Source organism: Haemorhous mexicanus, chromosome 3, assembly GCF_027477595.1.
Source record: "Haemorhous mexicanus isolate bHaeMex1 chromosome 3, bHaeMex1.pri, whole genome shotgun sequence".
Lineage (NCBI taxonomy): Eukaryota > Metazoa > Chordata > Aves > Passeriformes > Fringillidae > Haemorhous > Haemorhous mexicanus.
Genome location: NC_082343.1, coordinates 58,135,355 through 58,146,859, shown reverse-complemented (window position 1 = coordinate 58,146,859; position 11,505 = coordinate 58,135,355). Strand labels below are relative to the sequence as shown.

The 11,505-nt window shown below is 37.7% G+C and overlaps 1 long non-coding RNA gene across 1 annotated transcript; it reads left to right on the top strand.

Moving 5' to 3' along the window:
• The first annotated feature begins 5,514 nt into the window (after positions 1 to 5,514).
• Positions 5,515 to 7,667, top strand: LOC132325806 (uncharacterized). Its single transcript, XR_009486026.1, has 2 exons — positions 5,515 to 5,565; positions 7,534 to 7,667. It is a non-coding gene; the product is annotated as an uncharacterized LOC132325806 (long non-coding RNA).
• The last annotated feature ends 3,838 nt before the right edge of the window (positions 7,668 to 11,505 follow it).

Here is an 11,505-nt window from a genome sequence, read left to right as displayed (position 1 = left end):
AAATAAAATAAAGATACAACTAGAAGCCAGAGAGTATATTCCCTCTAACATGAAATTACATGTAATACACACTGAATTACACTGAGTTGCATGAAATACAGCAACACACCATTTCATTTCCCTTGCATTGTGCTGAAATAAATAAATATAGTGGGATGAGATTACACAAAATTATGTGATAGTGGGGAAAAAATCAGGAAGAAATCATCTGCCAAACTAGTATAATATACTTTGATATGTGATACATTCTTTTAAGTGAAGTTATCAAATTATAACAGCTTAGAGATAATTAGTATTTATATGTACTGAATGAGCTCAGTCTAGCATATGGCAAGAGTCGAACTAAAACAAATGGCATTTATTTCTAGCATTAGTCACCCCATTTTTTGTCAAGAAAGTCATTATATCCTTTCAAAATGTATTGCTTTGACAATTTTCTCTTGTTTATGCTTCACAAGTTACAAGTTGAATTGGAAAAAAAACACCCTGAAATCTCAAACTGCTATACAAGAATGAAAAGTGGATACCCCAATATTGTCTAAAATAGGACTCAAAGGTTATTACTTGAAGGTCTTAATCAAGCAGAAGAACTTCCAGCCTAAAAATTCCACTAGAAGCTGCCCAATCCAGCTCCTTCCAGCTGAGTAGCAGCAAGGCTGCCACAGGTTCCTGTCCTGACATGCAGCCAGCAGCAAAGCCGAGTGTGCACCCCCCAGAGGTGTGTGTGCTCATGGCATCAGCGTGCATGCACAGGAGTGTGGCTGCATGCACAGCCCAGCAGGGACCAGAACCACAGCACTGATGCTGACACCTGGCACGGGACCAGCCTGATCCTGCCCCATCAGGCCGAAAGCCTGAGAGCAGAAAATACCTGCAAATACGCATACAGCCATAGAGGGTGAACCCCTCCCGTAGGTGATGTCAAACACTCCATTGTGCAAGCACCTGGCCCCTGGATCCCAGTCTGCCCAGCTCCTGAGGCCTGAGCCCTGCTCCACTGGCAGCTAGAGACCCACTGACCCATCAACAAACACTACTCCTTTTTACAGGACACATTTTATCCCCTTAGCCTTCCATTTTCCACACTCCTCTACCCCCTCTTGTGCCTCCAGCCCTTTGTGTGTTGTGGAGATGAGTCTTTAAACATCTAACCTAACATTTTTTAACAATGGTTTGGCATAGAAAAATTTAAAAAAAAATCATTTTAAAAATTCAGATGAGCATGGTGAGAGTAAATTCTTAGCAATGAACCAGCTGTACAAAGCAATCATGATCAGATTGTGCCACCCTGTGGACTGTATCAAAACGATGCTTCCTTTAGTGCTGGGCTTAAAATAGGCTGCAGGAACAGGCCAAGAAATTCTCAGCCACTAAAGCAAAAGTCATTTTGGGTTTCCTTACATTCTAATAGAGACAAAATGTCTTTTTGAGCTGTTCCTTTGAGCTGCTCCTTTGCCAGATTTTCAGCTGGCACCAATCTCAAACAAACGTAGAGGAATATCTTATCAGAAAAGTCATAATAACTTGGTGAATTATCTTCCTGTTATGTAGCACTAGGCAAAATAATTGCATTTCTTTGCTTGCTTGGAGATACGTGTGTGAACTGAAAAAACAATCTATCTTAAATTATAAAGAAATCAAAATAATTACCTCTCTGAGATACAATATTACAGTCAAACAACAAATCCTTGTGGTAAAAACAATAAACAAGATGGAAACCTCAGCATATGTCAGTGGCCACAGTAAAATGATGATTTGGAGACGAAAATAAAAGACTAACCTGGTAGGAAGAGAGGGCTCATGGGAAAGTTTGGGTTATTAGACAATGTGGAGCTGTCTTTTAAGATCTGAAAGGAGATCTGAACAGAAATTGAGAGCAGGGTATTTAATAAGGGGTGAGAAGCTTGGTATGCCACATGAGGCAGCTACAGCACCTTACAAGGACAAACTGATGTTGCCAAAACATGAGAGGGCAGGTGGTATCAGACAGAGATTGAAGAAAGCATTATTTTCCTAATAAGAAATGGATTTTGAACCTCTTTGCTTTACTTCAGTTGCTATAAGCAGCATATGGGTCTAGAATGAGGCTGATCTCCCAGATAATACAATATTTACCTGGAGGAAGCCCCGGCCCCATGATTTTTCATAATCTGTAATCAATATATTTAAGATTCTCATAATCACTATCATTACTCAGCTACTGGCTGACTGGCACTCCGTGGCTATTCTCTGTCACTGTCATTATGCTTGAAGTTTCAAAGCTGTATTTTCTGACTTCTGTAGTGGTCTGAATAGAAAACATATTAAAAAAACACCCAATTAAAATTAGATATCTAAATATGTCTAATATGGTAAATATTTTAAATGACAAGGCTTATATCTGAGCCACTGAATGCTATTGTGTGAGTGAAAGAATTTATCCAAAATCTTTCCTGACCTCATTTTAAATATATACCTTAAACTCATTAGATGAAAGAACCATCTTGGTATTCATGTGAACTTTCAAAGGCAGAGATCTGCCACCTCTGAAATTAATATAATCAAATATTCTATCATTTGGTGTTAACAGGCAGTTCTTCTGAACAATGTCAGGCTTCTTTTACGAGACATCCATCTTGTTCATTTTCATTCAGGAGTTTGAAGCTCTATGTCTTGTCTAATAGCATATAATGAGTAGGAAGCATGTTGTTTTCTGTGAAAACAGATGGTGTTGTTTAAAACAGCATTGCAATTTCTGTAAAAAAAAATGCTCATTTAGAATAAGAGTTTTAAGAATACTATAACGTAATAAAGAGACAACAGGAATTTTATTGAGTTGATAGATCAAACCTAAGAATTAAACGGTAAGATTTCTAAATAGCCAGTAGAAAGGCCAAGCAATGTTGAAAGAATGAGTTATCATTCTCTGAGTTATCAAAATGTCTCTTTTTTTTCTCCAAAAATTATGTGCTACCTTTCTCTTGGCTTGAACTGTGTCCACTGTTTCAGTGCTATGCTTTATCCTGAAGGTGGCTGCAATTTCATGAGTCATTCATTCCTACAATGTCTGAATATTTTTTCACTGGTTGTTTTCAATATTTAGCTGTGACTGCAAGGAAATTAGGCAGTTTCAAGACTACACTACAACATTTATTTCAGGAAAATACTGTGGCACGATACAAAAATACAGGATGTAGTTTAAATTCATTGGAATAATTATTCAGTAAATATGCTCTTCCAGGAGCCAAAAAGTCCCCGAGGGAACTCTTTCTTTCTACCTTAATGCTTTGGGTGAATATCTTTTCATATATAGACCAAATAATTGTTAAATAATACTCTTGGGAGAACAACCAATCTTTTGGAAGAGTTTTTCTGTTGTGTAAAAAATCTCTCATAACTGTGTCTCTTTGACCTCCAAAAATTAAGTTTTATAGCTGAATAGAAGCTCAGGCAGCCCGCTGGTGATTTATACCCTTACAGGGTTTTGCTTTAAATTTCTGTTATCGCCTTTAATAAAACTGCTCCTCTGTGTTAGGGGACCATTATGCAATGCCATCTCCAGGTGCCTGTGAGAGTTAGAGTTATGGTATTAAGGCCCAGATGCTTCTAGCTCCTCCGTGCTTATTTCTGGAGATTTCATAAACGTTCTCTGTTCTCCAGAGACAGATTTTGTTGTTTTGTTTTGTTTACACAGATTTTGTAAGATATTGTCCGAAATACTGGGTTTGTATTCATGTTGCATTCGTATACAGGGAGGACTGTACCAGCCACTGTTCTGACTCTGACCTCCGACTCTGAAGTGCAGCACCCCAGAACTAAAAGGACAACCTGCCACAGAAGTACCTGGACCACCAACACTCTACAGCTCAAACTTGCCACAAACTCATGTTCTCTGGACACAGAAGAGAGCAATAGGGTCAGTAGTGGATCCAGCATTGATAGCCTCGAGATCCTTTGATTTCTTTTGGTTTCTGTTTTCTTCTGAGGCAAACCATATTAGATGCTCCCCATTCTGCTTCTCTTCTCTCATCTCTAAATTCCCATCCCAGCTCCAGTCAGCTCAATTCATCCCAGAAAAAATCCAAACAGATTTCATTCTGACGTCAGCCTGCTCATTTTATTGACTGTGCTTCAAAATAAGGGAACAGCAAGAAATTAATCACCCAGTCAGAGGGTATTTTCTCTGATTTTATCTGAAGATCAGATTTAGGTTGCCATCACCATACAAGAACCTTTCATAATATATTCCTGGGAACTGGCAACACCCGTCATTTCAAAAGACATGTGACTTTGAATTCAAAACTGGAAAGTGGAAGCATTCTTGCTGACATTGTTTCCCCTACTCCTGCTTCCCCTCGCCATTTGTGATGGTTTTCTGGGTAATTAAATCTCCACTTGTTTCTTATTTATTTTTTAAATCTTGTTGCATGCACTGTCCTGACTGTCTTCAGACTGTTCCCTCATCAGTCCAGAGATCTTCGGTTAAGATCAAGTGATCTAAATTCAAAGGGTTAGCAGTCATTCTTGATGTATGTCCTTTAATTCTACATTTTATTCTTATTGAGCTAGAAAGCTTCTTACAGCGCTTTCTTTCTTAAGTTTTAGTTTGACTGGCCCATGTCAAGTGGTCATGTTGTTGAATGCTTTGCCTTTATCTTAAGTTTCATTTCCATAACATTTTCCTCATCTCTCATAATTTTATTTCCTGATCTTTTCAGTCATTCAGAACACGATTGTGGGCACATGTGATTCAATTTACTTATGCAGACTTCTGTTTGCTAAATATCTGTTTCAGAATTCCTACATCTTAGATGTGCATGTCTCCCAGGACCTTTACAGAATAAATCAGGAGCTGTTCTACTGAAAGTTTCGTCACTGCAAAATTGAAAGCATGCATGAAATGAATGCACATACATTCTTTCAAGGAATACCAAGCTCCTTGTACTTACTGGTAAATTATTTTCTACATCTGGAGTTTCTGCAGTCACCTCATGGTTGGATGCCTGTGTCCACAACCTCCTACCCTTACAGCACTTGATTTATTAAGCTTACTCTCCTTAACAGCAAGCTATCTGAGAGCAGTAAAAACTAATGACCTGCAGTACAAAATGATTAAATTAATTATTCACCAGTTTCCAAAGGACCATAATTGCATTTCCATTCTCTGTGGAGCTCTCCAATTAGCTCGCTGAGGGACCAGGGTGCTCAGCGGTGAGGAGGTTACAAGTACAGAAGTTTGTGTGGGTGCTCAGGATAGAGAAAGTAGAGATTGTCAGAGGTGGCTAGGATGGGTGGGGGCAAAGGTTTAGAGGTTTTGACTCTGGAAAGTTCTGGAATGACTAGAATAAAAGTATATGTGGGAGGAATGACTACTGCAGTCCTTCATCAGAGCAAAATTCTGTAATTAGTTTGGGACATAATTTCTCTGGGACTCATAGGTATGCTGAGGGAAGAACAGCTTTCATTACATGACCTCTCTCTTTTTCCCACTTAAACAGGATCAAGTACCTGCTTTTGCTTTTGACAACTTCTCTACTTCAGACCAGGTCAGACAAACATTGCTGCCAGAGACTTCTTGTTACAGCAGTAAGTAATGGTCCTGCTCTAATGAACTGCAGCTCAACAAGCAAGGCAAGCACGACAAACCTGGCAAACAAGCTCCCTGTGAAGTCTCTTTAACCCTCACATGCTGCTCACAGGGGAAGGGCAAAGAAAATGAAAACAAATTTAAAAAAAAAAGAATGGAAGCTTGCACTCTTGCTTTGCATTGTGATAGTTTCCTGCAGAGTGCAGGAAAAAATAATTTACACAAAAAAGAAGAAATGCAAATATCTAGTCTCAGTGGTCTCGTAATTTGTCTGTACAGAACTTAAGTACAACAGATTTGGGATTGACGAATGGGAAGCCTTGGGGAAACCGTAATAATAATTAATTACAGAACCAAGCAAGATAAATTGGCATACAAAGCACTGCCCATGGACTTTATAGTCCTCAAGACTTCTGCTTTCAATGCTATGAGGTATTGTTGCACTCTTTGTACTTTTCTGAATGGTTGATCTTGGCTTCATGTACTTAGAACATTTTGGCATCATATAAATTTGAATTGCCCATCAGTAAATCAAAAGTACTGTAACAGAGGAATACAAGTCCAGCTAAATTCACAAGTGGCATTTCAAGCTTGTTGGATTTATAAAAATAAATGGATACACCATGACTATGGTGTGATAATGTCAATCAGAAGACGGGATGATTAAACATTCATGAATACTGAAAGGCAATCTCCTTCAATTGTTCTTCATGCCTCCATTCTTAACCTACCCCATAGGATTTCCTCTTCTTCTAGACTTGAGAAAAGCAAATTCTTTTACTAGACTTTTTATAGTAGTAGTAATCTGGTGAAGGGGGCTATAATTGTCAAACATTTGTTGTTGTTTTGCTTCACATTACTCATTTACCTATGGTATGACTCAGAAAGCAGATTTTGACTCCAACAAGCCATTTGGCTGGAAAAATGAAAGAAGAATTTTCAATCTGTTCATCTATCAAACAAATAGAGTCATGAAAATTAAGCAGTATGCCTACAGTAAACCTAACTAAATCAAACCAAAATGATATCTGTGGTGGCATATGGTCACTGAAAGACTATTTTTCATGACTAGCCTGGTAGACCAGATATAGCTCTGGAAAGAAATAATTAAGTAATCCAGATATAATACCTTAGACTGGGAAAAAATTTATTATAAAATGACTCTGGTTTTTTTTTAGCATTGGAATCTATAGAAGAATTAGCTTTGGAAACAGCCCTAATATAAACATATGAACAGTAAAGATTTTGTTCTTACCATCATTCTATTCTCTTTTTCAGAAAATATTTCAGATATTCAGGAGCGATAAATACCCTCTAGAGGCTCATTTTTCCATTTCACACCTACTATGCTATCTCATTATGTTTAGGGATATTTTCATTAACAATTATGTGCTTGGATTAGGCTCTAATCTAACACTTGTCATGAAATAACTGAGGGGAACCCTTCCCACCAAAATGACTATAAAAATGGGCCCCAGAAACATACCTTGAATCCAGTATGCTGTTTCTTGGCTTGACTAACTGTGTAATGAGATGAAGACCATGTCAGTCCTAAATCCTAGTTTACATCTCAGCAGAATGATTGCAGATGACAGCCTCTGCCCACCCGTGGGCAGCAGCACTGCAGAGGTACTGAACGTGCACAGAGCCTCACTGGTGCACAACTCCACACACAAATGGTAGTACACAGGATTTTTTTTTTATCTTGTAATAAGGGAATGCTGCATGATAAGTCCATTAAATTCCATGTAGCCGCTTGGGAAAAATACAATTCTGCTTCTAAACAGTTTGTGAATTGTAAAGGTAAGTGAGGCTTGCTGCTCAGAAGACCGATGTTTGCGAAAGAAGTATCTCTCAGCATGAGCAAATACAGCTACATCTGTGATATGATTTCAATTAAATGATAAATTTCAGACCATTCTAGGCAGTGGAGAAATTGATTCCATTTTGTTCCATCTTTTTTACAGCAGATTGGACAGAATACAACAGCAAGAGATGATTTTGTTATCCAGTACTGGTGGAAGTAAAATTGTCAGTCCGACTGTAGAACTCTATCAGTAACCATCAAAGTGTTAAAATAAAGTGTTGTTGTCATGCTGAATTGCTTTTGGGTGCTGCCTTCTGTCCCCTTACTTGGTTCCCTTCTTAGGGGATAGAAGAAGGAAGAGAAGGGCAATCTGAATTAAGGTAATGTCTTTACTAAATATCGTGCTTCAGCACTGCATGTCTCAGGACTTTTAGGAGAGCAGAAATGAGTAGAAAGACTCCCATGTTTATTGCTCTGTGCCTTTCCCTCTAGCATCCTAGCTGAAGACAAGGAAATATTTTACTCTAAGAACATAATGGCAAACCTCTTTCCTGGTTCATAAGCTTATGCAAAACTAACACATTTGTCCATTAGATAAATATTTTCCACATTTTGGAAAGCATTTTGGTGGATTTCAGTTTCATCTGCTGTGTGGGAAGTGGGTTCACAGGATGCATTTGTAGGAGAACTAACAATGAAGAAGGATTTTTTGGCTTGCTGGCTCCAGTTTTCCTGCTCCTATTAGCAATCATGTAATATAGTCCTCTGTAGTTATTTGTGAAAATTGAAGGTTGAAACTAGATTAACTTCTGCCTCCATTTTAATTCCCTGTGAGGAAAGAAATCTTAGCTAATGACAGTACCTGATTTTTTTTCTCTTCTGGGATGGTTACTTTTAATTTAGTTTCCCGATAAGGGTTTGAGTTTGGGTCTTTCAGCTTTCCAAATTGCTAGTGTCATGTAGGCCCCCACAAAATATCAAGCAATCTGATAGATAGGAAGCAGTGAGAGAGGAAATCCCTGACTTTCTGTTAGCCACAAGTAGCTCATCTCTGCCCCCTCCCTCTTTCACCTCCTTGTGTCCCTGAGGATGACACCCATTACTGAGGTGTGCAGATGGACTCCCACAAGCCCCATAATGCCAGCTCTCAGCACCATACTCCCTAGATATCACTGGCCTGTGGGAATTCAGTCCCAAGATGGTAAAACTGTCCTTTGCCCGCATGACTTACCACTATTGCTTCCAGCAGGACCCACTGCCCTGGGGTGATTTTGAGATTTTATTTAAAATATTTAAACTTGAATCAAAAATACTTCCTTTTTTTTTTTTTTTCTCCTACCTTAAGTTTTTCCAGTGCTGAAATGCAGTATCATAAAGTATATTTTGCTGTGTGTTCTCTTTTAATTCTCTCCTTCCTTTTCCACCCACAGACTGTCTTCAATATCACAAATATCATGAAAAAACCAGGAATCAGAAAGTGCCCAGTTGGCAGAAGGGGAGTGCTCTCCTCAGCCTCTTTTTAAGTCTCTCAGTCATCTGTTGCTGAGCAATATAAGACTTCCACAATAGGGAAAAAATATGGTTTCTGATTTTTGAGTTGAATATTTTATCTAATAATATGGTTTCAGAGTTTTGAGTTGAACATTGTATCTAAAAATGTTACACACGTTCCAGTAAACAAAAAGAAGATTCATATACTGCACAGTGACACTGTCTTCTCAACCACATCATGGTACATAATTAGCAATGAGGGATCTTCTTTTTATATTATGTCATTAGGATTTCATAGCTCCCAAAAAATAGTGAACATGAATTCTCATGAAACTCCTACCCCCTATTCTTTCCCTGAAAAATTTGGAGGAAAATTAGTGGCAACTAACACACTCCCAGAAACCGATGTGTTTTCTAAGAGGTTGATGTTACTGCAGCCATGCTTCTTTTCATTCCTAACATCCATTTAATATTGGAAGGTGTATTCTATTAGAGCCACCATGAGGCAGTAAGACATTTAACCTGTGGCTGGTACACTGAAAAACTTTGCTGCCTGAACTTGAAGTCATTGAAGCCAGTAAATTCAAGATGTAGCTTCTCAGCTCTTTGTCACATTAAGAGCAGCATTTAACATTGGTAGTTTGATGGTAGACAAGAACATTTTTCATCACTGGTCAAATAAGAAAAAAAATTCCTGAGTTTTTTCTTCATGCATCCGGAGAGCTGCAAAGCTAACCAAGGACAAATATGAGACTGCTGAAATATGAAACAATTAAAGGAAATCCCAGTTTAAATCATAATCTCCAGATGGAAAGTGTAAAAAAAAAAAGAAAAAATAAAGAAGAAAAAGTTTCACTGGATGCTCATTCTACTCCTTTTTTTTTTTTTTCAGTGAACTCTGCTTACATTTGAAATAAGAAGATTTGGTGGGTTTGTGCAGGAGAATTCAATATATTTACCTGGGTTTCAGGACTGGGGCTGGTGCTGCAGTAAGTTCAAAGCACCTCCCCTAATTTAAACAGTGACTTCAAAACTTTTAAGGGAAGGATTAAATTAGTCTTTTCAAAGAGTGAAAGACTGCTCATTTTGTTGGAATTGAACTCACATTAGTAACATATTTGACATCTCATCCTCTACATACCCCCATATCCCATCAGTCAGAAGTGACAGGTTTATACTTGTCAGTATAATGAAAGATGATGAGCATTGTTACCCATGAGGGTACCTTGAGCTATTATGATTTTATTTTCAGGAAAAGATACTTCTCAATAAAGAAAAATGAAAGAATCTGTGGGGTTACCAGTAAAATATATTTTTGCAATACTCAGAAAAAAGAAAACAGAAATAAAATTAGTCTAACACTTAAAATAATAAATTAAGAAGAGTCTATGACTTACCAATATGCTTTAGCTTTTTGGTGAAGATTTCACAGGTTGCCCAGAGAAGTTGTGGGTGCCCCATCCCCGGAAGTGTTCTAGGCCAGGTTGGATGTGGCTTTGAGGAACATGGTCTAGTGGAACGTTCCAACCTTGCCAAGGCAAAGGGGTTGGAACTAGATGACCTTGAAGGTTTCTTCCAACCCAAACCATTTTATGATTCTGTCTCAGGATAGGATATGCTGTACCCCTTTTAGATAAAATCTGTTGCCCGAACTAACAATTCTTCCTTTTTCTTTGCAAGAGTAAATCAAGGAAAGACAGTTTGAAAATGACCTGAGAGAGCCTCCCTGCTTAGCAAGTCAGTTTAAACCCACATGACCTTTATTCATTTAAAACTTTATTTGCTGCAAGTTGCTGATAGGCATTATGGGTGTGTGCCACGGGTAAGACTTTTGGTTGTACAGCTTTTCTGATCTGCTGCTGGTAATTGCCAGTATCAGTTGTTTGTTTCTGAGGAAAGCAAGAAAACCCCCATCTTGGAACCCATTGTCAAGGCAGACACTGTGCTATTTCTCAGTGTTGTCTGAACTTTTTCCTGAAGAATTAAGGTTTTTATTTCATGTACTTGATTATGCATAACATGCAATTATGTGTACACATGTTCATGCCTGAACTCAGATGCTTTTCAACTAGATTGTGTTCAATTCTTTTTTACAATGATAATCTCAATACCTGCAGTCAGTAAACTAAAATGATTTAATTTCCTCATTTTAGAGTTTACAATAATTCAGTTTTGGTTTATTTCCCTATGGTCTTAGAGAACAAATCTAACTCTAGTTGATAAATATTTATTTTGTATATTTGTAGCATCCATTCTGGTATCAGTGTCCCAGCTGAAACTAAATAATCCCAGAATTTCTTATGAAGTTGTATCTCATTCACAGTCATCTGAAAACCAGATCTTTTTTATTTAAGTTCTTAAATCAGTATTTGGATATGTCATTTTAAGCACAAGCTTTGGAAATTATCAGTGTCCATTAAGCATTAGAGTGTCTTAATTCAGTATTTTTAAAAATGTTCTTCATGAAAAAAAACCCCAACAAACTGAAGCATAACAGAAAAGGTTCAATCTTAAAATTATGCCATCTCCAAATCTTAATATTGAAATAGTCCTAAATTTAGGGGATTTTAGATATTTATTATGAAAAATAAATATAGCTTCCTCTGGGTTTGGGTTTTTTTGGGAGTTTTATAGTATAAGG